Genomic DNA, 25,084 nt, shown 5'->3' with positions numbered 1-25,084 from the left:
GGATGATAATGGTAGAGTGAGGGATATGCTGGGCCATGAGGGTACAGATTGTGGTGGAATACATTTCTGCAGCTGCTGATGGCCCACAGCGCCTCATGAATGCCCAGTTTTGAGCTGCTAGATCTGTTCTGAATCTATCCCATTTAGCACCTTGGAAGTGCCACACAACACAATGGAGGGTGTCTTCAGTGTGAAGACGGGACTTTGTCTCCACAATGACTGTGCGATGGTCACTCCTATCAATGCTGTCATGGACAGATGCATCTGCGACAGGTAGATTGATGAGGACGAGGTCAAGTAGGTTTTTCCCTTATGTTGGTTCTCTCACCACCTGCTGCAGGCCCAGTTTGGCAGCTATGTCCTTCGGGACTCGGCCAGCTTGGTCAGTAGTGGTGCTACCGAGCCACTCTTGGTGATGGACATTGAAGGCCCCCACCCAAGTACACTCTGTGCCCTTGCTTTCCTCAGTGCTTCTTCCAACATGGAGGTGTACTGATTCATCAGCTGAGGGAGGGCAGTAGGTGTTAATCAGTAGGAGGGTTTCTTGCCCATGCCATGAAGCCACGAGACTTCATGGGGTCCAGAGTCAATGTTGAAGACTCCCAGGGCCACTCCCTCCCAACTGTATACCACTGTGCCACCACCTTGTTGGGTCTGTCCTGCCAGTGGGACAGGACATACCCAGGGATGGTGATGGAGGTGTCTGGGACATTTTGTGAAAGGTATGATTCTGTGGGAATGACTGTGTCAGGCTGTTGCTTGACTAGTCTGTGGGGCTGCTCTCCCAATTTTGGCATATCTCTAGATGTTAATGCATTGGTAGGTGGCGCACTGCTAACCTTAGTTGCAACAGCTCAGGTTATGCATCGTGGGCAGTGATAAGCTCTGAAATTTAAAGCACCATGCACACTGAAGGAAGAGAAAATAAAATGCACCAATTCAATACATTTTTCGGCCCTTTCCGTCTTTTAATAAATAACTAATTACCTTCCTGAATTCAATAAATGGAAAAACTGCCTCTGCACTACCACAAATGGCTCAGCAAGAAAGGAAAGGGGCACCCAGGGTCTTGCACTCATCACTCCAGTTTTGTGCAGGGGGTCAACACTGCAATACTGACCCTTTATCCACAGGGGCCAGGAGGCCCTCCAAAACAAACAATGTGGTAGTACATTACCAAGGCCGTCACTGCCAGCAGTGTGCCCCCCCACCACCTGGCTCCAGTGCCCAAAGAAGCTTCATGACCTCAGACCAGTGGTCAAGGTCAGTGAATGCATCTTCAAAAGACGTCAGCTACCAACCGAACCACTAGCCTCACACACTGCTCAATGCAGGACCCTGAATCTCTCACCTATCAACGATCTGCACTAATGACGAGGCACATCTCCCATTCTTGGCATATCCTCAGCCCCTTGGAGGAGACAGTGCAGGCATTCTTGGCAGGGGCCATTGGCCATGCTGAAAGGATACAAGATGCGGGTATCCTCGTACGTTATTCTTCTTCTGGAATGCAACTCTAGGCTTCCTGCCCTACCGTCAGCACAACTCCACCCTTGTGCCTTCCTTATTTCACACATCCAAGAAATGCATCCTGCCCAACCAGTAGGGCCGCAGGCGGATGATTCCATTCCGGATATGCCAACCACCAAGGGTCTGTCTGGGATGCATCCTTTCAGTTGTTTGCTTCTCTTCGGCTTCCTCCTCTTCTGCCACTTCCTCTTCTGCCTCTTCATCTTCTGCCTCTGCAGGCAAATACTGTAAATGTGAAATGACAGCATAAAATGCTGCAAATACTCAGTTGGTCAGGCAGCACGTCGATCTGAGATGTGAACTCCATGGATGTTGTGTGACCTGCTGAGTATTCGCAGCATATTCTGTCTTTTTAAAGGCATTCACTTACCATCTGAGCCTGTGCAAGCATTCAGTAGCAGTCCCAAAACACTTTCAAAACTTTTCACATATATTGCAGCAAGTTACCAGTTCAATAAAATCCAAAAAAACAAGGCCAAACCCTTCCATTGAAACTTACCTGATTGATGTGTGTGTCCCTTTAACACCTATAGATATCGCCCTTGTCAGCGTCTGTCAGCCTGCTTGCACGCCAGGTTAACCTGGCATGCTTAGGACCCAGTGCTGACTTGAGCACTAAGGTCAAATTTCAAGTAGGTGACATTCAGTCGTCAGCACGCTGCCATTTTGTTTTACAAGGCGCTGCCGGTAAGGGGCCCACGAATATGGCAGCCACTGCGCGGACCTCTAGCTGATGCATTTTTTCAAGAATCATTGGCACTAAAGGGGCAGTAAGTATATTAATTTCTCACCCCAACATTGTTACTGTGGCATCAATGTGAAGCACTGCACAACCACAAGCCTCCAGCCTCTTCGATGTCTCCATAATCCTAAGGGAGTAATGGTCACATATTCTTAGCTTGTATCCTCCTTTCCTGCAGATTCACATGGCAAAAGGGTGCACAGGAGGAAGAATTACTACTCCCTCATGAACTACAATAATGATTGTTGGACATTGCAAAAGTTAAAAGATTAACAGTTAAACTTCTTTGTATCTTAAAGCAACAGGCTTTCTTGGAAGTGTCGTAAAACGACTGCATTGTCAGGCTTTCCAAGATATAAACAGGATGACATTGAAGTGTCTGTGGAGAAGGCATTGCTTATTTTCGGAAATATAAAGTTATTGGGGCCAAAATTCAGCCTCCCGAAAATGCCTCTTACTGTCGGAAAGCAGCGGTCACGCGGCGGAGTTGAATGGCCTCCGATTTGGGGGTCAAAAGGCCTCCACTGGTGAAATTCGCCTAGGTGTTTTTTCCGGCGTTCCCCAGTACCGCCCCACTGCTGCTGACCCCTCCTAACTGCTTCATCAAAGTGTGCACCGCCGATCTCCCGCACCTCCATCGAAATTCAGGGCAAAAAATCTTCGGGCGATGAGCGGTGACCCTGACAGCTTTTTTTGTGCAACATGGCTGTGTGGCGGTTAATCAAAGGGAGGGCGCACTGCCACGGCCACCATTTTTTTTTGTCAACCGACTGTCAGGTCGGCCCAACAGTTATAAGAACATAAGAACATAAGAAATAGGAGCAGGAGTAGGCCACCTGGCCCCTCGAGCATGCTCCACCATTTAATAAGATCCTGGCTGATCTGATCATGGACTCAGCTCCACTTCCCCGGCCGCTCCCCATAACCCTTTATTCCCTTAGCGCTCAAAAATCTGTTGATCTCCGCCTTAAATATGTTCAATGATCCAGCCTCCACAGCTCTTTGGAGCAGAGAATTCCATAGATTTACAACCCATTGGTAGAAGAAATTCCTCCTCATCTCAGTTTTAAATGGACGCCCCTTTTTCTGAGACTATGTCTCCTAGTTTTAGTTTTGCCTATAAGTGGAAATATCCTCTCAATATCCCCCACTTGGGTGCCAGACTAGGCCGAAATCCTCCCTGGTGGCCCAGTGGACCTAACTAAAATAATCACAGAGCTCGCAGCGGCTCTCCCCTTTAAGTGAAGGGGAGAGACGTGGTGACGCACACGCATCATGACGTCATCAGCACCAGGCTGATGACTGACAGTGGCGGAGACTCCGTCCCGCCTCCACTTCTGGTCCTCTAGAGTGCTCACTGCCACACTACCACCCCACTTATGACCGACTTCCGGTCTGCTCGGAGAAAAATGACAAAGAGCTGAATTTCGCACAAGAGGCCACCTCATCCACAGCAGCAAGAAAACACATCAACAGCGGTAGGTGCGACCCACTTCGGGCGGTGCTGAATTTCTACCCCATTGAGTAACGGAATATATGTTATTGATGACACCACCCATGAATGGTTCATTTTTCATTTTAGAGTGATAAACCTGGGAAGTAGGTATCCATTAGATACAGATAACAATTGGTCAAAAGATGTTAGAAAATATTACATTAGAAAAAACTTTTTTACACAGCGAGTGGTTAGGATCTGGAATGCACTGCCTGAAAGGGTGGTGGCGGCAAACTCAATCACTGCTTTCAAAAGGGAGTTGGATAAGCACCTGAAAGAAAAAAATTTGCAGGGTCTTACGAAGGGTGGGGAATGGGACTAGCTGAAGAGCTCTTGCAGAGAGCCGGCACGGGCCCGACAGGCTGAATGGCCTTGTTCCGTGTTGTAACCATTCTATGATTCCATGATCAGGAAGCCTTGTTTAAGAGAAATGGTTCTGAGGTAAACAACTGCAAACTATTTACATAGGTATTCTGTTTCCAGAGGATTTGGGAAATAGATACGTCATTTTGACATTTCCTTTGTTGTAGTCAAAATATGATGTATAAAGGAGCATGGTTTTCAACAGTTTGCCAGAGTATACTTGAAACATACAGAAACCGAATCTCCACTCTCTGTATGCAGTTAATACTGATCATCTTTACTGTGTATCAATAAAGTCTATTCCGTATGCTGCACTACGAAGTCTCGTGCTTACTCGAAACATGTTGTGAACCGGTGGAGAAAAGCGGTTGCTTGACAATGATGAAGAGGACTTTCTGCTCATCCTCAGTTCTCTGAATCTACTGGAGAACCTCCAGTGCTTCAACTGAAACTCTGCTTCACCAATGGCTCCTGGACCCACCTCCTCTACTGACTGCAAACACAGACTTCTCTCCTTCATCAGTTGTTAGATGCTCCCACCCTTTCTACAAGTGGACTTCATCCTACCACAACCTCGTAATCTTCAGACATTAATGCAAAACTATTTCATGTTGTTTCTTCCTTGCCTTCTGTTCCCAACTGTTACATGTCTTGCCGAATCTCTGTCATACCTGTGTAACCCAGAATTTCCTTTATGGCCATTCACATGTATATTTGGTTCCAGACCGAAGCTCACTTCTTCTATCTCTCTTTTCAGCCCTTAGACCTTAATCTTGCATGCAACTATTTTTCATCTTTCCCCTCTCAGATATTTTGCCTCTCCTGACCTCTACCCATATCTGTCATTGAGCAGATTATTTCTGTCTTACACGGTTTCATGACAATTATCATTCCAAATGGATTTTCAAATAAGTAATCCTCAGCCTTCCTTATCTCTTCCTGCCATCCTATGATTGAATTCCCCCATGAACAATCCTATGGTTATCCTTTGTGCCTCTCATGGTATTCTCTGACAGCTTCAATGTGGCAGCTGTCACTTAAGAATGACAGCCTCACTTGTTCTATCCTCAACTCTGTCTACTATCCCGCCCAGCTTGCTCATTGCAGGCTATCATCACTAACCTCCTTCCTGTGTCACTTGTCTCACTCACCACCATCCCCAGACTTGGCTCACAGATCAGGAATCATTGTCCACCGACCCTCTCCATATCTATCTCCAGAATGTCCACTCATTTGTGAACAAAGTCCATTATATTCATGAACTTATTGTGGATGATCTTATTGACATCTTGGCTTTCACAAAAGCTTGACTCATGGTTGGTGACATGTTGCCTCTTACCGAATCCTTCTTGCCTAGCTAAACCTTCCACCCTTATCACCAAGTGACACCTTGGCCTTTCCCCATACTCCTCTGGCATTTCTGTTCATTTGAGCACCTCACTCAATTATACCCCTCTCTTTAGGAAATCCTTACATTCTAGCTCTGTGATAGAATCCTTTACAAACATGGCCAATCCACCACTGCTTTTTGCCTTTATACCTCTCAAAATGTTAAAACCAGGAACATAGGGAGAGAAATTTGTATGCTTAGCGCCACACATTAGCGCAATATGCCGCTCAGAGCTCTACTGCCAGCTGATGCCGGTTCCAGCGGCACACGTCATAACCGTCTTCCCGTTAGCACTGCCACTAAACTCGATCAGTGGGGACATTGCAATCACGGAGATCATGAAGTCAGTGCAATCCTCACTTGATGCACGGTCTCCCAACTTCACTTAGGCCATTGAAGTTACTGGCTGGAGAATGTAACGACAGCTTCAGGTGGCATGCAGCAGCAGCAGGAAGCCGGCTCCAGCAACACTATTTAAAGGGATCATCACCAATGAAGGGGTCATCAGTCACTGAAAGTGGGCATGCAGGTACAGCAGGCGGTGAAGAAAGCAAATGGTATGTTGGCCTTCATAGCTAGGGGATTTGAGTATTGGAGCAGGGAGGTCTTACTGCAGTTGTACAGGGCCTTAGTGAGGCCTCACCTGGAATATTGTGTTCAGTTTTGGTCTCCTAATCTGAGGAACGACGTTCTTGCTATTAAGGGAGTGCAGCAAAGGTTCACCAGATTGATTCCGGGGATGGCTGGACTGTCATATGAGGAAAGACTGGATCAACTGGGCCTTTATTCACTGGAGTTTAGAAGGATGAGAGGGGCTCTCATAGAAACGTATAATATTCTGACGGGACTGGACAGGTTAGATGTGGGAAGAATGTTCCCGATGTTGGGGAAGTCCAGAACCAGGGGACATAGTCTTAGGATAAGGGGTAGGCCATTTAGGACTGAGATGAGGAGAAACTTCTTCACTCAGAGAATTGTGAACCTGTGGAATTCCCTGCCGCAGAGAGTTGTTGATGCCAGTTCATTGGATATATTCAAGAGGGAGTTAGATATGGCCCTTACGGCTAAGCGGATCAAGGGGTATGGAGAGAAAGCAGAAAAGGGGTACTGAGGGAATGATCAGCCATGAGCTTATTGAATGGCAGTGCAGGCTCGAAGGGCCGAATGGCCTACTCCTGCACCTATTTTCTATGTTTTTATGTTTCTAATCACTCGCACCTAACAGGATTTTGCAGTTTGAGTGGCTGCATGCTACTTCCTGCAACTGCAAGAGTTTTCTTTAGTTATTTCAAAATTATTTGGCATCAGGGAGTGTTCTGACAAGTACAAATCTTACTCATTATTTTTGAGACGCTTCAAACTACAACACTTGCTAAAAGTCATGGAGGCTGTACTAGTAGTCAACCTCATCCTCCTGGATCTATGGCAGAGGGAGCTGAGGCAGTGAGATAGGGAACGTATGTGCAGAGGGAGGAAGAGGGCCATCATGACAGCACAGCCCTTGCCATTAGGGATTGCTGGATGACCTCAGGAGGAGGACGAGGGAGAGAACGATGAGGAGGAAGAGGACAAGGAGAAAGATGACGAGGAGGAGGGAGGACAGAGGCAGCAAGACAATCGGCCTTCCAGACTGGCTGTCCGTGACCATCAGACTCAGATTTGCATGAATGAAACCCCAGATCCCCGTAGCTCACCACATCCCCATCATACTATCCCTGTCTCATGCCATATCACAGCATCCTACTGGGTGCAAAGCTGAAATGAGAGACACCACAAAAGATTCCAAACACAATTAATAAATGTTTCTATAAACACATCACACATATTACATGAATACTATTAACTAATCACTTTTGTGCAATCCCTTAGTGCCTGTCATTCATGTGCCTTTTCGTTCTCTAGTGCTCCTAATCAGTGCGTCCCCAGTGGTTGCAGCACGGCTGGTGGAAGGCTGTTGAGTTTACGTGTGGGAGACTTTAGATGACCTTGCAGGATGACCTGGACCAGCTGTGGATCGAGAAGGCCTGACTGTAGACTGCATCACCTCAACATGTGTGGCAGCAGTCTGGGCTGGTTGGCTGACAGGCAGCAACAAGGCAATGGCGGAGTGGCAGTAGTGGGCGTAGGAATGCTGTCATCCTGAGCAAAGAAAACAAGTTTTGTTCCACAGACTGACTGCCACTCCCCAGGGGTGGCGCCTCAGCATTCCGAGCAATCTGTTGGAGCACAGATTGCTGACCTGCTGCAACACCATGAAAGACACTGGTAAACACAGCCCTGATGGCAGCAGTCAGAGCTTGGATGCCACCAAGCAGAGACTGCATGAGACCAATCTGAGCTTGGGACTCTCAAGCAGAGACTGCATGAGAGCAGTCTGATGTTCCACTGCAGTACTAAGATGTTGGGTTGCTTCCGCCTTTGCTGCAATGGAAGCTGTGACATCGCTCATCACGCCATCACATTTGGGTCGCCACAGTCTCTCTGGGAGTGCACCATCATTTCCAGGCTGGAAATCCTAGGCTCCATGCTCAGTGCACAGTCTCGTGCAATATTGGAGGAAGACCTGTTCACGCTTCTTCCCATGCTGAGAGGCTCTCTGGCAGCTTTGTAATGCAAGCTGAGTCATCGACCATCAGATGCTGCATCATGGTTGGTTCTGCACGTGTGCTAATGAAGTTGACTACCACTTCCATGCTCCATGCTCCTTGATAATGCACGCAGGCTTTCTAGCAGACCTGCCAATGCACCAAGCATTTCATTGTGCATACCCATTAGCCTTCTTCTTAGCTCGGCCAATCAAAATGCTTATCTGAGTCCTCTGCAGCGGAACTAGTGTGCGGCCTTGCCCACTGGTTATTACAGTGTACAAGCTGTGAGATGATGTGTGAGGCTTACAGCAGTGCTAAATGTGTGAGGGTGAGATACAATCGCAGCAAGAATCAGCAGAAATCAATCAGGAACTAATCTGATAGTAGTTGATGATCCCTTTAAATAGCGCTGGTGAGGGATTTTTCCTGCTGCTGAACATGTGTTCAGCTGTGTATGTTTAAGAGAGGGCATTAGCTGGAGTGAAGAGCTCCAACAAGGCAGTGTTAGCGTCAAATCACCATTACATGCTGATTGATGTCTCAATCTGGATACTCTCTATACTTCCAATGGATACTCCCTGTGCGCGTGCTAACACCTTCATCAGAAGTGTGTCATTTTATAGCCAAAATTACATTCATAGCACTGAAAAAACGGGTGCTATAGAACCACATTTTGCGGCCACAACCTTTATATAGCCTTCCCATTTTACAGAACTTACTCCAATGCCCGCCTGCAGCCATACATTAATTTTCCTCATCTCCATGTTTGTGAAATTGAGGTCAGCTTGCACGTGTATAGATCGTACTCCCTAACTTGACTCATGCACCCTAAATTTCCAGATTTATGGTCTTTGTCAAGCAGTTGCTTCTTCAAGGCCTTCCTAACAAAGGGAGCTTTTCTGCCTATTCTGTGTCTGTGCAATAATTTTAGTTTTAATTAGTTCTTTTCCCAAACCATTCTCCTGCTTCCAAAAAGGATGGGGCAGAATTTGCAGTCAGGATGATGCGTGCTCTCTGAATACGCTGTCATACCGCCTTTGAAGTTGGCCGCAAGTTCGGGATCTGCATGCGCTATCGCGAACTTGCGATCTGTCAAGTTCAGAGGAGACACATCCTCCGCTGCGACTGTCAAATCTTCATTGCTTATGAGAGGTTGGGCTAATAGCTCACAAACTGCGCAGCAATTATGCTGTAAAATGTTATGATTCTTTTGCATATTTGCAGAGCGTAAGAACATAAATAAGAAATAGGAGCAGAAGTCAGCCATTTGGCTCCTCAAGAGCCTGCTCTGCTATTTAATAAGATCATGGCTGATCTGATCATGGACTCAGCTCCTCTTCCCTGCCCATTCCCCATAACTCTTTATTTCCTTATCGCTCTGCTACCGGTCTGCTTCCCCCGCCTGCCCCGAGCCTCTAGAGTCTTGCCGGTGTCTGTCCCGCTCCCCTGCCCCTAGTCCTGGCCGAAAGGCTTGACGGTCCCGCTACCCCCCCACCCCCGAGTGCCTTGCCGATCCCACTCACCCCCCCACCCCCGAGTGCCTTGCCAGTGACGCCCCTAGCCCACGCCGAGTGGCCTCCCAGACCACTCCCCCGCCCCTATCCCAGGTCGAATGGCCTCCCGGTCCACTCCCCCACCTCTATCCCAGGACGAATGGCCTCCCGGTTCGCTTCCCCGCCCCTATCCAAGGCCAAGTGGCCTCATCCCTCCCAGTCACTACACCCGAAAGGCTTCTCCCCAGCCCCCCTCTCTCCCCCCCAACCCCCCCCTCTCCCTGCCACCCCCACCCCCCTCTATCTCTCCGCCCCCCCTCCTCTCCCTGCCCCCCCCCACCTCTTCCTCTCTCTCTTTCTCCCTCTGTCTCTTACCTTTCCTGCTGCTGCTGTCCGGGCATTTGCTACACTTACCTGTGCTGCTTTCCTTACCTGCGCCGATTTCTTTAATTCCCCAGAAGGTTTTTCTGCAGAGGCCACATACTCTGGCCTAAGCAGAACTGGAGTAACTCTCAACTGGCCAAACTTGCCTAAATCGTCATATTGGCGCAGGTGGCAGGATACGCCCCCTTTGGCTGAAAAGAAAACGTACCTAAAAAAATCGTAACGAACTGAGTTACGCTGGTGCACATTGATTGGGGAAACTGTTTTTTTTAAACTTAGGCCAAAAAAAGCAGCGTGCTCCAAAAAAACGGCACAAATCACTGGGGAAAATTGAACCCATTTTTCTGAACTCCAATGTGTATAAGCCTAACCTATTCAACCTATCTTTATAAGTCAACCCCCTCATCTCCGGAATGAATCTAGTGAACCTTCTCTGAACTGCCTTCAATGCAAATATATCCCTCCTTAAATAAGGAGACCAAAACTGTACACAGTACTCCAGGTGTGGTCTCACCAATACCCTGCACAGTTGTAGCTGGACTTCTCTGCTTTTATACTCCATCCCCTTTGCAATAAAGGCCAAGATTCCATTGGCCTTCCTGATCACTTGCTGTACCTGCATACTATCCTTTTGTGTTTCATGCACAAGTACCCCCAGGTCCCGCTGTACTGCAGCACTTTGCAATCTTTCTCCATTTGAATAATAACTTGCTCTTTGATTTTTTTCTGCCAAAGTGCATGACCTCACACTTTCCAACATCATACTCCATCTGCCAAAGTCCATCCCAGCTTCAGGACAGCACTGCATGAGTTTCACACGGCAGTGTCCTAGGCCCAATCATCTTCAGCTGCTTCACCAATGACATTCCCTCCATCATAAGGTCAGAAGTGGGGATGTTTGCTGATGACTGCAGTGTTCAGTTCCATTCGCAACTCCTCAGAAAATGAAGCAGTCCATGCCCGCATGCAGCAAGACCTGGACAACATTTAGGCTTGGGCTGATAGGTGGCAAGTAACATTCGTGCCACATAAGTGCCATCACCAAGAAATGAAAGTCTAATCACTTCTCCTTGATATTCAACGGCATTGCCATCGCCAAATCCCCAACATCCTGGGGGTCACCATTGACCAAAAACTTAACTGGACCAGCCACATAAATACTGTGGCAATAAGAGCAGGTCAGAGGCTGGGTATTTTGCGGCGAGTGTCTAACCTTCTGACTCCCCAAAGCCTTTCTATCATCTACAATCCACAAGTCAGGTGTGTGAGGCATACTCTCCACTTGCCTCAATTAGTGCAGCTCTAACAACACTCAAAAAGCTCGACACCATCCAGGACAAAGCAGCCTACTTGATTGGCACCCCATCCACCACCTTCAACATTCACTCCCTCCACTATCGGCACACCATGGCTGCAGTGCGTACCATCTGTAAGTTCTGCAAGATGTCTCATCTCTGCTTTATTTAATTGAAGAGGGTTTTCCGGTTGGATTCCAAGAAATTGTGGCATCTTTTTTTCTGCCTCTGTATCAAGCCTTTCTCCTCACTTTCATTGTCTCTAGCAGGTTGTGCTCTGTTAGACATTCTTATAAAGTGTCACCAAAACAGTCATGAGACAGACATCCAGCCGAGCTAGCTGACAGTCAACTGACTAAGTCAAGCACTGATGCTTACTTAGATGCTGCTGCACTAGCTGCAATCCTCAGCCAGAACTAACTTTCCAAGGGATGAATTCTAATTTCTGCACACACAGCAGATTACTGCTATTTTATACAGGTTTTATGCCAATCACTATTCCAATGTACATGGAAATGAGCTGACCTACAAAATTCTTTTGTAAATACCTTCCAGACAATGAGCGGCCACAACTTATTTTGCATTGGGGTTAAAGTGTTGCAATTCAGCACTTGCAATTTCTCGGTCATTGTAATCTTCCCAGAGAAAAATGAATGAACATTCTGGTTTCTTTGGGAAAGATTGGAAAGAAGAGACTTTTTAATAATAAACCGATTTAGTATATATAACTTAAAAAAATAAAAAGAATGCTGTGTGGTCACATCGGCCTTGGCATAAATGATTTTGCCAATTCCCAAATATCGCATTGATTGTACTAAGGTGTAATCCCATTCTAATTCGGTTAGTGCCACTTTCAGACCCGTCGACAGTGTTTAGACTAAATAAGGTTAAACTGCGCCACCTGAAGATAGTCTAGGTACCATGCAAAATTCGTGCTGGGCACCCTGTGCGGAGGGAAGCGAGTAGGTCCGAGGGCCTCCTCGTAGGACTGCTCCTGGGCACGGCCAAGGGTGCCATCAGGCGGTCCAGGCAGCGGGCTGTCGAGGGGTCGTTCAGCCTGACTGCCTGCCTCTCTTCCGTGCCTACATCCGGGCCAGGGTGTCCTTGGAGATGGAGCACGCGGTGTCCACCGGTACGCTCGCGGCCTTCCGCGAGAGGTGGGCGCCGGAGGCACTGGAGTGCATCATCACCCCCGGCAACCAAATTTTAATTTGATTTTATGTTTTAAAGTTTAATTTGTTTTAAATGCCGGTTTTAGTGTCCCCCAAAAGATAGGGGGCACTTGTAAATTATGGTTTTAGAGCCAAAAAAAACTACAAAAATACAAAAAAAAGGGGGCCCTGTGAAATGTTTGTAGTGTCCCCCAGATCGGGGGGCACTTAATTTAATGTTGCAAAATTCATGTTCACATGATTTTAGTCCTAAAACGTAAGATCATTGGCGTTACACTGAACAGCTGGACCAATATCAGGGACAGTCTAATTGCAACTCATGATTGTCACAGGCTTTTTCCACTACTTAAAGGAGAGGTTCATTGATGCTACAGCACCTCATTGTCAGGCTTGTTGGGTCTGCAGCTGCCTCAAAAGCAAAGCAGCCAACATTAAGAAGAGATCGATTTCAGCCATTGCTGACTGGAAATGGAGGGGGAGAGCTAGTAGGTTCTCAGATGAAGCTCTTGAGGCATTGGTGTTTGCAGTGAAGGAGGCGATCCTATACCCACAAAATGGCAGGAGGCCTCACTACAAATATCCCAGATTATGTGGAGGAAGATTGCAGACCACATCACGGGCAGCAGTATGATCCCCTGGACCCACATTCATTGCAGGAAGAAGTTTAACAACCTCATATGGGTGGTCAGGGTGAGTGAAAGCTTCAGCAAATGCAACATACTACCATCTGTACCTCAAGCTTCACACACTGCTCAATGCATCACACCCCCAGCACCAACAATATCTACCTATCAACACCCACACCCACATCTCATACCTTGCACAAAATGACAGCTATTCAACTATGGCAGGCACATTACCTAAACACATTCCATTGAACTCACTCAACACTCGTTGCACCTCCCCTTTTCCTAATCTGTCATCATTCAGATAATATTCTGCCTTCCTGTTTTTACCATCAAAGTGGATAACCTCACATTTATCCCGACTCTCTGCTTCCTGTCTACCAACTAGTTCTCTATCCACGTCAGTACATTACCCCCAGTACCATGTGCCTTAATTTTGCACACCAATCTCTTGTGTGGGACCTTGTCAAAAGCCTTTTGAAAGTCCAATTACACCACATCCACTGGTTCTCCCTTATCCACTCTACTAGTCACATCCTCAAAAAACTCCAGAAGACTTGTCAAGCATGATTTCCCTTTCAAAAATCCATGCTGACTTGGACTGATCCTGTCACTGCTTTCCAAATGTGCTGCTATTACATCTTTAATAATTGATTCCAGCATTTTCCTCACCACTGATGTCAGGCTAACTGGTCTATAATTCCCTGTTTTCTCTCCCCCTCCTTTTTTTAAAAAGGTGGGGTTATATTGATTGGCTGCCCTCCAATCCATAGGAACTGAACCAGAGTCCATGGACTGTTGGAAAATAACCACCAATGCACCTACTATTTCTAGGGCCACTTCCTTAAGTACTCTGGGATGCAGACTATCAGCCCCTGGGGATTTATCGGTGGAGCAGCGTCGATGAGGAGCATGTGGGAGGCCTATAAAGGCCCAACGTCGAGGAGAGGCGGCAGTCAGAGCAGCGTCGGTGAGGCGAACGTGGGGAGGCCTATAAAGGCCCAACGTCGAGGAGAGGCGTGGCTTGTGCAGCTGCAGCAGGGTGTCAAAAAAGAAGTGGAAAGAAATCGAAAGATGACATCACAGCCAAGGGGGTAAGTGATTGGCTGGTGATTGGTAAATAGCTTTTCTTTTTTCTTTTCTTTATCAGTAAGTAACCTTTAATATTGTTGTTGCCAATTTAAGTTTATCTAAGGGTTAAGACATGGCAGGACAGCTCGGACACGTGTTATGCTCCTCCTGTACTATGTGGGAAGTCAGGGACGCTTCCGGTGTCCCTGACGACTACGTGTGCGGGAAGTGTATCTGCTTCCAGCTCCTGACGGACCGCATTGCGGAACTGGAGCTGCGGTTGGATTGACTCTGGTGCATGCATGATGCTGACAATGATGTGAATAGCACACTTAGTGAGTTGGTCTTACCGCAGGTAAAGGGTCCATAGCCAGATAGGGAATGGAAGACCAACAGGAAGAGCAGTGCAAGGAAGGTAGTGCAGGAATCTCCTGCGGTCATCCCCCTGCAAAACAAATACGCAGCTTTGGGTACTGTTGAGGGGGATGACTCATCAGGGGAGAGCAGCAGCAGCCAAGTTCATGGCACTGTGGCTGGCTCTGCTGCACAGGAGGGCAGAAAAAAGAGTGTGAGAGCGATAGTGATAGGGGATTCAATTGCAAGGGGAATAGATAGGCATTTCTGCGGCCGCAACCAAGACTCCAGAATGGTATGTTGCCTCCCTGGTACAAGGGTCAAGATGTCTCGGAGCAGGTGCAGGACATTCTGAAAAGGGAGGGTGAACAGCCAGTTGTCGTGGTGCATATCGGTACCAACGATATAGGTAAAAAACGGGATGAGGTCCTACGTGACGAATTTAGGGAGCTAGGAGTTAGATTAAAAAGTAGGACCTCAAAAGTAATAATCTCAGGATTGCTACCAGTGCCACGTGCTAGTCAGAGTAGAAATTGCAGAAAAGCTCAGATAAATACGTGACTTGAGCAGTGGTGCAGAAGGGAGGGATTCAAATTCCTGGGGCATTGGAACCAGTTCTGGGGGACGTGGGACCAGTACAAATTGGACGGGCTGCACATGGGCAGGACTGGAACCAATATCCTAAGGGGAGTGTTTGCTAGTGCTGTTGGGGAGGAGTTAAACTAATATGGCAGGGGGATGGGAACCTATGCAGGGAGACAGAGGGAAATAAAATGGAGTCAGAAGCAAAAGATAGAAAGGAGAATAGTAAAAGTGGAGGGCAGAGAAACCCAAGGCAAAAAACAAAAAGGGCCATATTACAGCAAAATTCTAAAGGGGAAAAGTGTGTTAAAAAGACAAGCCTGAAGGCTCTGTGCCTCAATACGAGGAGTATTCGGAATAAGGTGGACGAATTAACTGCGCAGATAGCAGTTAACGGGTATGATGTAATTGGCATCACGGAGACATGGCTCCAGGGTGACCAAGGCTGGGAACTCAACATCCAAGGGTATTCAGCATTTAGGAAGGATAGACAGAAAGGAAAAGGAGGCGGGGTGGCGTTGCTGGTTAAAGAGGAAATGAATGCAATAGTAAGGAGGGACATTAACCTGGATGATGTGGAATCGGTATGGGTGGAGCTGCGGAATTCCAAAGGGCAGAAAACGCTAGTGGGAGTTGTGTACAGACCACCAAACAGTAGTCGTGAGGTTGGGGACAGCATCAAACAAGAAATAAGGGATGTGTGCAATAAAGGTACAGCACTTATCATGGGCAACTTTAATCTACATATTGATTGGGCTAACCAAACTGGTAGCAATGCGGTGGAGGAGGATTTCCTGGAGTGTATTCGGGATGGTTTTCTAGACCAATGTGTCGAGGAACCAACGAGAGAGCTGGCCATCCTAAACTGGGTGATGTGTAATGAGAAAGAACTAATTAGTAATCTTGTTGTGCGAGGCCCCTTGGGGAAGAGTGACCATAATATAGTAGAATTCTTTATTAAGCTGGAGGGTGACACAGTTAATTCGAAAACTAGGGTCCTGAACTTAAGGAAAGGTAACTTCAATGGTATGAGGTGTGAATTGGCTAGAATAGACTGGCAAAGGATATTTAAACGGTTGATGGTGGAAAAGCAATGGCAAACATTTAAAGATCACATGGATGAACTTCAGCAATTGTACATCCCTGATTGGAGTAAAAATAAAATGGGGAAGGTGGCTCAACCATGGCTAACAAGGGAAATTAAGAATAGTGTTCAAGCCAAGGAAGAGGCATATAATTTGGCTAGAAAAAGCAACAAACCTGAGGACTGGGAGAAATTTAGAATTCAACAGAGGAAAACTAAGGGTTTAATTAAGAGGGGGAAAATAGAGTACGAGAGGAAGCTTGCAGGGAACATAAAAACTGACTGCAAAAGCTTCCATAAATATGTGAAGAGAAAAAGATTAGTGAAGACAAACGTAGGTCGCTTGCAGGTGAATTTATAATGGGGAACAAAGAAATGGCAGACCATTTGAACAAATGCTTCGGTTCTGTCTTCACGAAGGAAGACACAAATAACCTTCCAATTGTACTAGGGAACAGTAGGTCTAGTGAGAAGGAGGAATTGAAGCATATCCTTATTAGGCAGGAAATTGATGGGATTGAAGGCCGATAAATCCCCGGGGCCTGATAGTCTGTATCCCAGAGTACTTAAGGAAGTGGCCCTTGAAATAGTGGATGCATTGGTGATCATTTTCCAACAGTCTATCGACTCTGGACCAATTCCTATGGACTGGAGGGTAGCTAATGTAACACCACTTTTTAAAAAAGGAGGGAGAGAGAAAATGGGTAATTATAGATCGGTTAGCCTGACATCAGTAGTGGGGAAAATGTTGGAATCAATTATTAAGGATGAAATAGCAGCACATTTGGAAAGCAGTGACAGGATCGGACCTCGTCAGCATGGATTTATGAAAGAGAAATCATGCTTGACAAATCTGCAATTTTTTAAGGATGTAACTAGCAGAGTGGACAAGGGAGAACCAGTGGATGTGGTGTATTTGGACTTTCAAAAGGCTTTTGACAAGGTCCCGCACAAGAGATTGGTGTGCAAAATCAAAGCGCATGGTATTGGGGGTAATGTACTGACGTGTATAGAGAACTGGTTGGCTGACAGGAAGCAGAGAGTCAGGATAAACGGGTCCTTTTCAGAATGGCAGGCAGTGACTAGTGGAATGCCGCAGGGCTCAATGCTGGGACCCCAGCTCTTTATAATATACATTAACGATTTAGATGAAGGAATTGAGTGTAATATCTCCAAGTTTGTGGATGACACCAAACTGGGTGGCAGTGTGAGCTGTGAGGAGGACGCTAAGAGGCTTCAGGGTGACTTGGACAGGTTAGGTGAGTGGGAAAATGCATGGCAGATGCGGTATAATGTGGATAACTGTGAGGTTATCCATTTTGGGGGCAAAAGCATGAAGGCAGAATATTATCTGGATGGCGGCAGATTAGGAAAAGGGAGGTGCAACGAGACCTGGGTGTCATGGTTCATCAGTCACTGAAAGTGGGCATGCAGGTACAGCAGGCGGTGAAGAAGGCAAATGGTATGTTGGCCTTCATAGCTAGGGGATTTGAGTATAGGAGCAGGGAGGTCGTACTGCAGTTGTACAGGGCCTTAGTGAGGCCTCACCTGGAATATTGTGTTCAGTTTTGGTCTCCTAATCTGAGGCAGGAATTTCTTGCTACTGAGGGAGTGCAGCGAAGGTTCACCAGACTGATTCCAGGGATGGCTGGACTGTCATATGAGGAGAGACTGGATCAACTGGGCCTTTATTCACTGGAGTTTAGAAGGATGAGAGGGGATCTCATAGAAACATAAGATTCTGACGGGACTGGACATGTTAGATGCGGGAAGAATGTTCCCAATGTTGGGGAAGTCCAGAACCAGGGGACATAGTCTTAGGATAAGAGGTAGGCCATTTAGGACTGAGATGAAGAGAAACTTCTTCACTCAGTGAGTTGTTAACCTATGGAATTCCCTGCCGCAGAGAGTTGTTGATGCCAGTTCATTGGATATATTTAAGAGGGAGTTAGGTATGGCCCTTACAGCTAAGGGGATCAAGGGATATGGAGAGAAAGCAGGAAAGTGGCACTGAGGGAATGATCAGCCATGATCTTATTGAATGGCGGTGCAGGCTCGAAGGGCCAAATGGCCTACTCCTGCACCTATTTTCTATGTTTCTATGTCTATGTTTCATTCCCTTCAATTCCCCTAACACCATTTCCTGACTAATAAGGATTTCCTTCAATTCCCCCTTCTCGCTAGACCCTCGGTCCCCTAGTATTTTCGGGAGGTTATTTGTGTCTATCTTAGTGAAGACAGAACCAAAGTATTTGTTCAATTGGTCTGCCATTTCCTTGTTCCCCATTATGAATTCCCCTGATTCTGACTGCAAGGGACCTACATTAGTCTTCACTAATCTTTTTCTCTTCACATATCTTTTGAAGCTTTTGCAGTCAGTTTTTATGTTCCCTGCAAGCTTACTCTATTTTCCCCCTCCTAATTAAACCCTTTGTCCTCCTCTGCTGAATTCTAAATTTCTCCCAGTCCTCAGGTTTGCTGCTTTTTCTGGCCAATTTATATGCCTCTTCTTTGGATGTAACACTTTCCCTAATTTCCCTTGTTAACCATGGTTGAGCCACCTTCCCTTTCTTATTCTTACGCCATAGAGGGATGTACAATTGTTGAAGTTCATCCATGTGATATTTAAATGTCTGCCATTGCCTATCCACCATCAACCCTTTATGTATCATTCTCCAGTCTATCCTAGCCAATTCACCTCTCATACCGTCGAAGTTTCCTTTCTTTAAGTTCAGGGCCCTTATTTCTGAATTAACTGCGTCACTCTCCCTCTTAATGAAGAATTCTACCATATTACGGTCACTCTTTCCCAAGGGGCCTCGCACAACGAGATTGCTAATTAATCCACTCTCGTTACACAAGACCCAGTCTAGGGTGGCCTGCTCTCTAGTTGCTTCATCGACATATTGGTCTAGAAAACCATCCCTTATACACTCCAGGAAATCCTCCTCCACTGTATTGCTGCCAGTTTGGTTAGCCCAATCAATATGCAGATAAAAGTCACCTCTGATAACTGCTGTACCCTTATTGCATGCGTCCCTAATTTCCTGTTTGATGTCATCCCCAACCTCCCTACTACTGTTTGGTGTCTGTACACAACTCCCACGAACGTTTTCTGCCCTTTGGTGTTTCGCAGCTCTACCCATAGATTCCACATCATCCACGCTAATGTCCTTCCTTACTATTGCGTTAATCTCCTCTTTAACTCGTACCGCTACCCCACCTCCTTTTCCTTCCTGTCTCTCCTTCCTGAATATTGAATACCCCTGGATGTTGAGTTCCCAGCCTTGGTTACCTTGGAGCCATGTCTCCGTAATCCCAATTACATCATTTCCGTTAACAGCTATCTGCGCAGTCAATTCATCCACCTTACTTTCACTTCAGCCCACAATCTTCTCACTTTCAAGCTATTCAGGCTATATGCATGCATTTCTCCCTTCCCCCGCCTCACCACATCCCGTCCACACCATAACCCGACTCTTGTGCCTTTCTGCTTTCAGATAATCAACAAGCAGCCTCTTCCTGAGGTCACCGTAGAGAGCGAGGGGAGAGAAAAGGAGAAAGAAGACACTGCATCATTGCATCTCTCACTCGCAGATACCAGCTCAGATACTGGCAGTATGCATACTTTAGAGGTTAGTGTAGTGGGATCTGCACAGGATGAGGTACCGGGAATGAGTGGACTACAGCAAGGCCAAGGAAAAAAGGTAGCTCGGGGGCTAGCTCTCTGGCAGGCGAGTTCGCTGCACAGGACTCAGATGAGGACCTCGATGGAGAAGCCTTCAGAAGAAGGGTGATGGGCAGGCACATGCAAATGACCGGAGCAATGGCAAGTTTGACACAAAGCCTCTTGGCAATGTCAAGGAGTGTGGAGGAGTCCGCCTCTGCGCAGAGCATGGAGCATAGGACTTTCAGTCTACAAATTATGGTACGCTCTCAGAGAAAATGTGGTGACTCAGACGTGATGGTGCGCATGACAGGTGATGTCATAGCTTCCATTGCAGCACAGACAGAAATTACCCAACGTCTGAGTGCTGCAGCAGAAGCTCAGACTGCTCTTGTACAGTCTTTGGTGCCATCCAGCTCTGACTGCTCTCATGCAGTCTCGGCTTGAGGCCACCCACGTACATACTGCTCTCACGCAGTCTCAGCAGGAAGCTTCCCAAGCTCAGACTTCCCTCATGCAATCTCAGCTTGAAGTCACCCAAGCTCTGACTGCTGCCATCGTTAGCTCGGTTTATCACCATCTCCCGAGGCTCTCAGTGTTTTGCAGCAAGCCAGCAATCTGTGGTTCAACAGATTGCTCGGAATGCTGAGGCTCCACGCCAGGAGAGTGGCAGTGGGTCAGTGGAGCAGGAACCTGCTGTACTCTCTCAAGATGTCAGCATTCCTACTCTCATCACTCCCACTCCACCATTGCCCTGGTCACTGCCTGTCAGCCAGACAGCCCAGACCTCTGCCGCCGATGCCGAGGTGGTGCAGTCTACAGCGGGCCTTTGATGGATTGAGACAGGGATGGTATGATGGAGATGTGTTGAAGAAAGAGAATCTGCGGTTTCAATCATGTGAATCGGAGTCTGATGAGCCGGTCACGGACAGCCCGTTCAGAAGGCTGATTGTCTGCCTGCCGCCTCCCTCCCTTCTGTTCCTCCTCCTCATCCTCTTCTTCCTCTCCCTCCTCCTGCGGTGGTTCCACAATCCCTGGTGGCAAGGGCTGTGCCCTCCTAATGGCCAAGTTGTGGAGCATGCAACAGACCACCATGAAATGAGACACCCGCTCAGTCGAGTACTGCAAGGCTCCTCCCAAGAGGTCAAGGCAGTGCAACCGTTGCTTCAGTAGGCTGATGGTCTGCTCGATAATGTTCCTGGTGGCTGCATGGCTCTCATTATATGAGTGCTGGATACAAATGTTGGGTTGCGGAGGGGAGCCATGAGTCAGGTGGAGAGTGGATCGCCAATGTAATCCTTCTCCTGGTGTAGAGAGCCTCAGTGACCTCCCGGATGCAGCGATGGATGGTGATCTGTGAAATGTTAGCTATGTCTCCTGTTGCAGACTGGATGGATCAGTTGTCGAAGAAATTGAGGACCATGGTGACCTTGAATGCGACTGGGAGAGCTTTGGTCGCACTTGTCTGAGGCTGGAAGTCAGATTGCAGGAGGTGGCAGAGTTCACCTCCTTGGTGAAGCGGAGCCTCCTAATACACAGCTCCTCGCTTAATTGAAGCTAGTTAAAGTGCTGTCAGAAGACCCTAGGTGGGTAAGTCCTCCTGTTGAGAGCCCTCTGCGCACATATTCCCGTCTTTCTCGATGCCTCCACTCTCTCCGGCGTAGATCCTGGAGGGTAAAGTTGACTGCCAGTACAGCCCCATGACTTTTAGCAAGAGTTGTAGTTTGAAGCGTTTCTAAAATAATGAAGGAGTTTTCAATGTGACAGAACAGTCCGTGATACAAAATTATCTTGAAATAACTAATGAATATTCTTGCAGTTGCAGGAAGTAGCACACAGCCACTCAAACTGCAAATTCCTGTCAAGCACGTGTGATTGGTGATGATCCCTTTAAATTTAATCATTGGAACTGGCTTTTTGCTGCTGCACTCCAGTTCTACCTGTTGTTGCTTCCAGCCGGTAACTGAAATGGTCAAAATCAGGTTAGGAAATCAGGCATCAAGTGAGCATTGCACATTCACTGACGTCATGATCTCCATACTTTTAATTTCGCCAGCGATCGAATTTACTGACATCGATACCGGCAACTCAAAAATGGCGCCCACGACTGGAACAGCCACCAGCTGGCAGTAGAGCGCTGGTCGGCGTTTTAGCGCCATCTTACGGCACTAACTTGTAGCACTGAAGATAGGAAATTTTAGCCCATTGTTCTGCGTGCAATTGATGTTCAATTTTAAGCTCATTTGCACAATTGTTCACAATTCTAGGTCCAAACTCAGATGGGTCTATGGATGATCACTGGTAAGCGAGGAAAATTGCACCTAATGAGATGTGAAAACAAGAGTTGAACAAGCAAAATTGTTTGCAGAGCTGCAAGGTAAATTTGTGTTAAAATTATATCAAAAACAGTCTTGTGCACAATGCAAATGTAACATAATTCTGTCTTGTCACCGCCAGCACTGTTTATAAATGGTACAAGTTAACATGCATGAAGATGACACTGCACTTCAACAACAGTGTAGGCTTTTCAAGTTTTATAGTCAACTTTGACACATAATTATTGTGAAATCATAAAAGTCCATTGTTCTTAAATCCTATGAACTTTTGAATACAATATGAGTTCTACAGAACCTGCATAACACAGACACTGAATACTCGATTTCTAAACTATTTCTAAAAGGTACCAATACATTTTTTTAGCAAATATATCTGATATTTGATTTTACCAGACAAACTGCATTATGTACTGAGTATGGGCTTCAGAGTGTCGATTAATATTGATGTTCTATCCAGCCAACATTTCTACTCTTCCCTTTCTCCTCTTCTGATGGTATTGACTTCTTGACAGTGTGGAGTTCCACAGGCACCAGACACTCTCCAGTTCCTTAACCAGCCTAAACTGTAAGTGCCAGTAGGTTATTCAACCACAGGAGGAATCACAGCAGGGGTCACTTGATAGTTTGGAATAAGAACCCGAGATAATTATTCCCTCCTTAACTCAGGATCAAATAAACCAATTGGAACGTGCCCACTGCCACCACAATTAAGTTCTGATTAAATTGGGAAAAGATTATTGCCAGAGAAGGATATATGCACTGTCATGTACGTCTGCATTGTTTATGTTGCACATGTATCTCCTTGCTTCTTGTAAAAACAATGCCTTCAAATATACAGATGATTACAGTGAAAATTACTATAATATGTATATATAAGTTCTACCATCACAAAGGTTTTTATGACATTCAAACCCGAAGACAGTATTGTGACTGATACTCGTAAAACCAGAATAATACAGCCTAGAAATTTAGGCACGCTCATTTTGGGGCCTTCGGGAGGCACAGGGTACAATCACTGCACCTAAATGGTGACGTCCAAGGTGCCCCTGATATTGAGCCTTGGGCCTCATTTTCATTGAGCTGGAGACCTGCCAGTGAAATGTAATTGAAAATCAGGCCGCTGCACGCATCGCAGGTAACTGAGGAAGTGTGAGCAATCATGCCGAGGCTCGGGCGATCAGTGGACAAAGGGGGAGCAATCGATGGCTGTGTAACATCCTGTCCCCTCAGTACAGATTCACACAAGGCATGTAGTGAAGTCAAGGTCACTCTGGACCTGCACCTTTATTTCACAGCTCTGGAATGCTGCACTTGCCTGAGACCTGTCCTTATATACCTGTCTGGGGTAGGTATCCCAGTGTTTTCTGCAAGTGCACCCCTGGTGGTAAGGTATGCTGGTGCTTACAGGTCATATCTTATTACAGTCATGTATAGCATGTTAGGATACAGTTATATATAATAATGTAAGATACATGACATCACCCTCCCCCAAGGTCTTATTGTCTTTATCGGTTCAGTCTCTCAGGTGGTCTACGCTCTCGCGTGGAGTGTCTGAGTTGTGATTCAGTTGTTTGCCCTGGTGTCTGTTTTTCTTTGGGTGTGGTTGCTGTTCTCTCGCCTGGGCTGTCTGTTTCAATTGGTGTGATTGTTGCTGACTCACCTGGGCTGTCTGTTGGGATTGCCCTTTCCTCAGGTTGTTCCCTCTGTCTGTCCACCAGGTGTGGTGCGAGTTCCACACTGTAGTCTGCCTCTGGTTCTGCAGTGTTGTTGGTAAATCTGCTTTTGACTTGGTCTACATGCCTCCGGCAGGTTTGTCCATTGTCCATTTGTACTACCAGCAGCCTGTTTCCTTCCTTGCCCTTTACTGTCCCTGCAAGCCATTTGGGACCCCTGCCATAGTTTAGCACAAACACTTTGTCCCCTATCTCATTCCATCTCCCCCTCGAATTTCTGTCATGGTACTCAGTCAGCTTACGGCGCTTTGCCTCAATGATTTCGTGCATGTCTGGGAGGATTAATGAGAGCCTTGTTTTTAAAGTCCTTTTCATCAACAGTTGCGCAGGAGGAGTCCCAGTCAATGAGTGCGGATGAGATCTGTATGCCAGCAGCAGTTGCGACAGGCGACCCTGCAGCGTGGGACCTTGGATTTTAAGCATGCCTTGTTTAATGATTTGCACTGCTCTCTCCGCCTGGCCATTGGAGGCCGGCTTGAACGGTGCCGTCTTGACGTGATTTATGCCGTGGTCAATTATAAAATCTTGGAATTCTGCACTGGTGAAGCACGGACCATTGTCACTGACCAATATGTCAGGGATTCCGTGCGTTGCAAACATGGTTGCGAGGCTCTCCACGGTGGTGGAGGTTGTGCTCGAGTTTAAAATGGTGCATTTGATCCACTTTGAAAATGCATCTACAACTATGAGGAACATTTTGCCCATGAATGGGCCCGCATAGTCTACGTGCACCCGCGACCACAGTTTGGTAGGGCAGGGCCAGGGGCTCAGGGGAGCCTCCCTGGGGGCATTGCTGAGTTGGGTACAAATGGTGCACCGTCGGATGCAGAGCTCCAAGTCCGCATCAATCCAAGGCCACAGATGTGTGATCTGGCTATGGCCTTCATGAGAACGATCCCCGGGTGCTCGCGGTGGAGCTCCCGGACAAATGCCTCTCTGCCTCGCAGAGGCATGACTACTCGGCTGCCCCACATCAGGCAGTCTGCTTGTAGTGATAGCTCATGCATGCGCCTGTGAAAGGGTTTGATTTCCTCGGGGCAGGCATCGTGAGCCTCTACCCAGTCACCGGTTAGGACACATCTTTTTACCAAGGATAACGTGGGGTCGCTGGCCGTCCAGGCTCTGATTTGGCGAGCCGTCATGGGCGAACCTGTGGACTCAAAGGCATTGATTGTCATA

The 25,084-nt window shown here is 47.0% G+C and overlaps 1 protein-coding gene across 1 annotated transcript in view; it reads right to left on the bottom strand.

Annotated features, from left to right (window-relative positions):
• adcy2b (adenylate cyclase 2b (brain)) overlaps positions 1 to 25,084 on the bottom strand; it is a 796,633-nt gene that overhangs the window by 670,151 nt on the left and 101,398 nt on the right. The gene's annotated exons all lie outside the window — the stretch shown is intronic.

Source organism: Pristiophorus japonicus, chromosome 5 (assembly GCF_044704955.1).
Source record: "Pristiophorus japonicus isolate sPriJap1 chromosome 5, sPriJap1.hap1, whole genome shotgun sequence".
Taxonomy (NCBI): Eukaryota; Metazoa; Chordata; class Chondrichthyes; family Pristiophoridae; genus Pristiophorus; species Pristiophorus japonicus.
The sequence above is the reverse complement of the archived record's forward strand: the minus strand, read 5'-3'. Positions and strand labels throughout refer to the sequence as shown.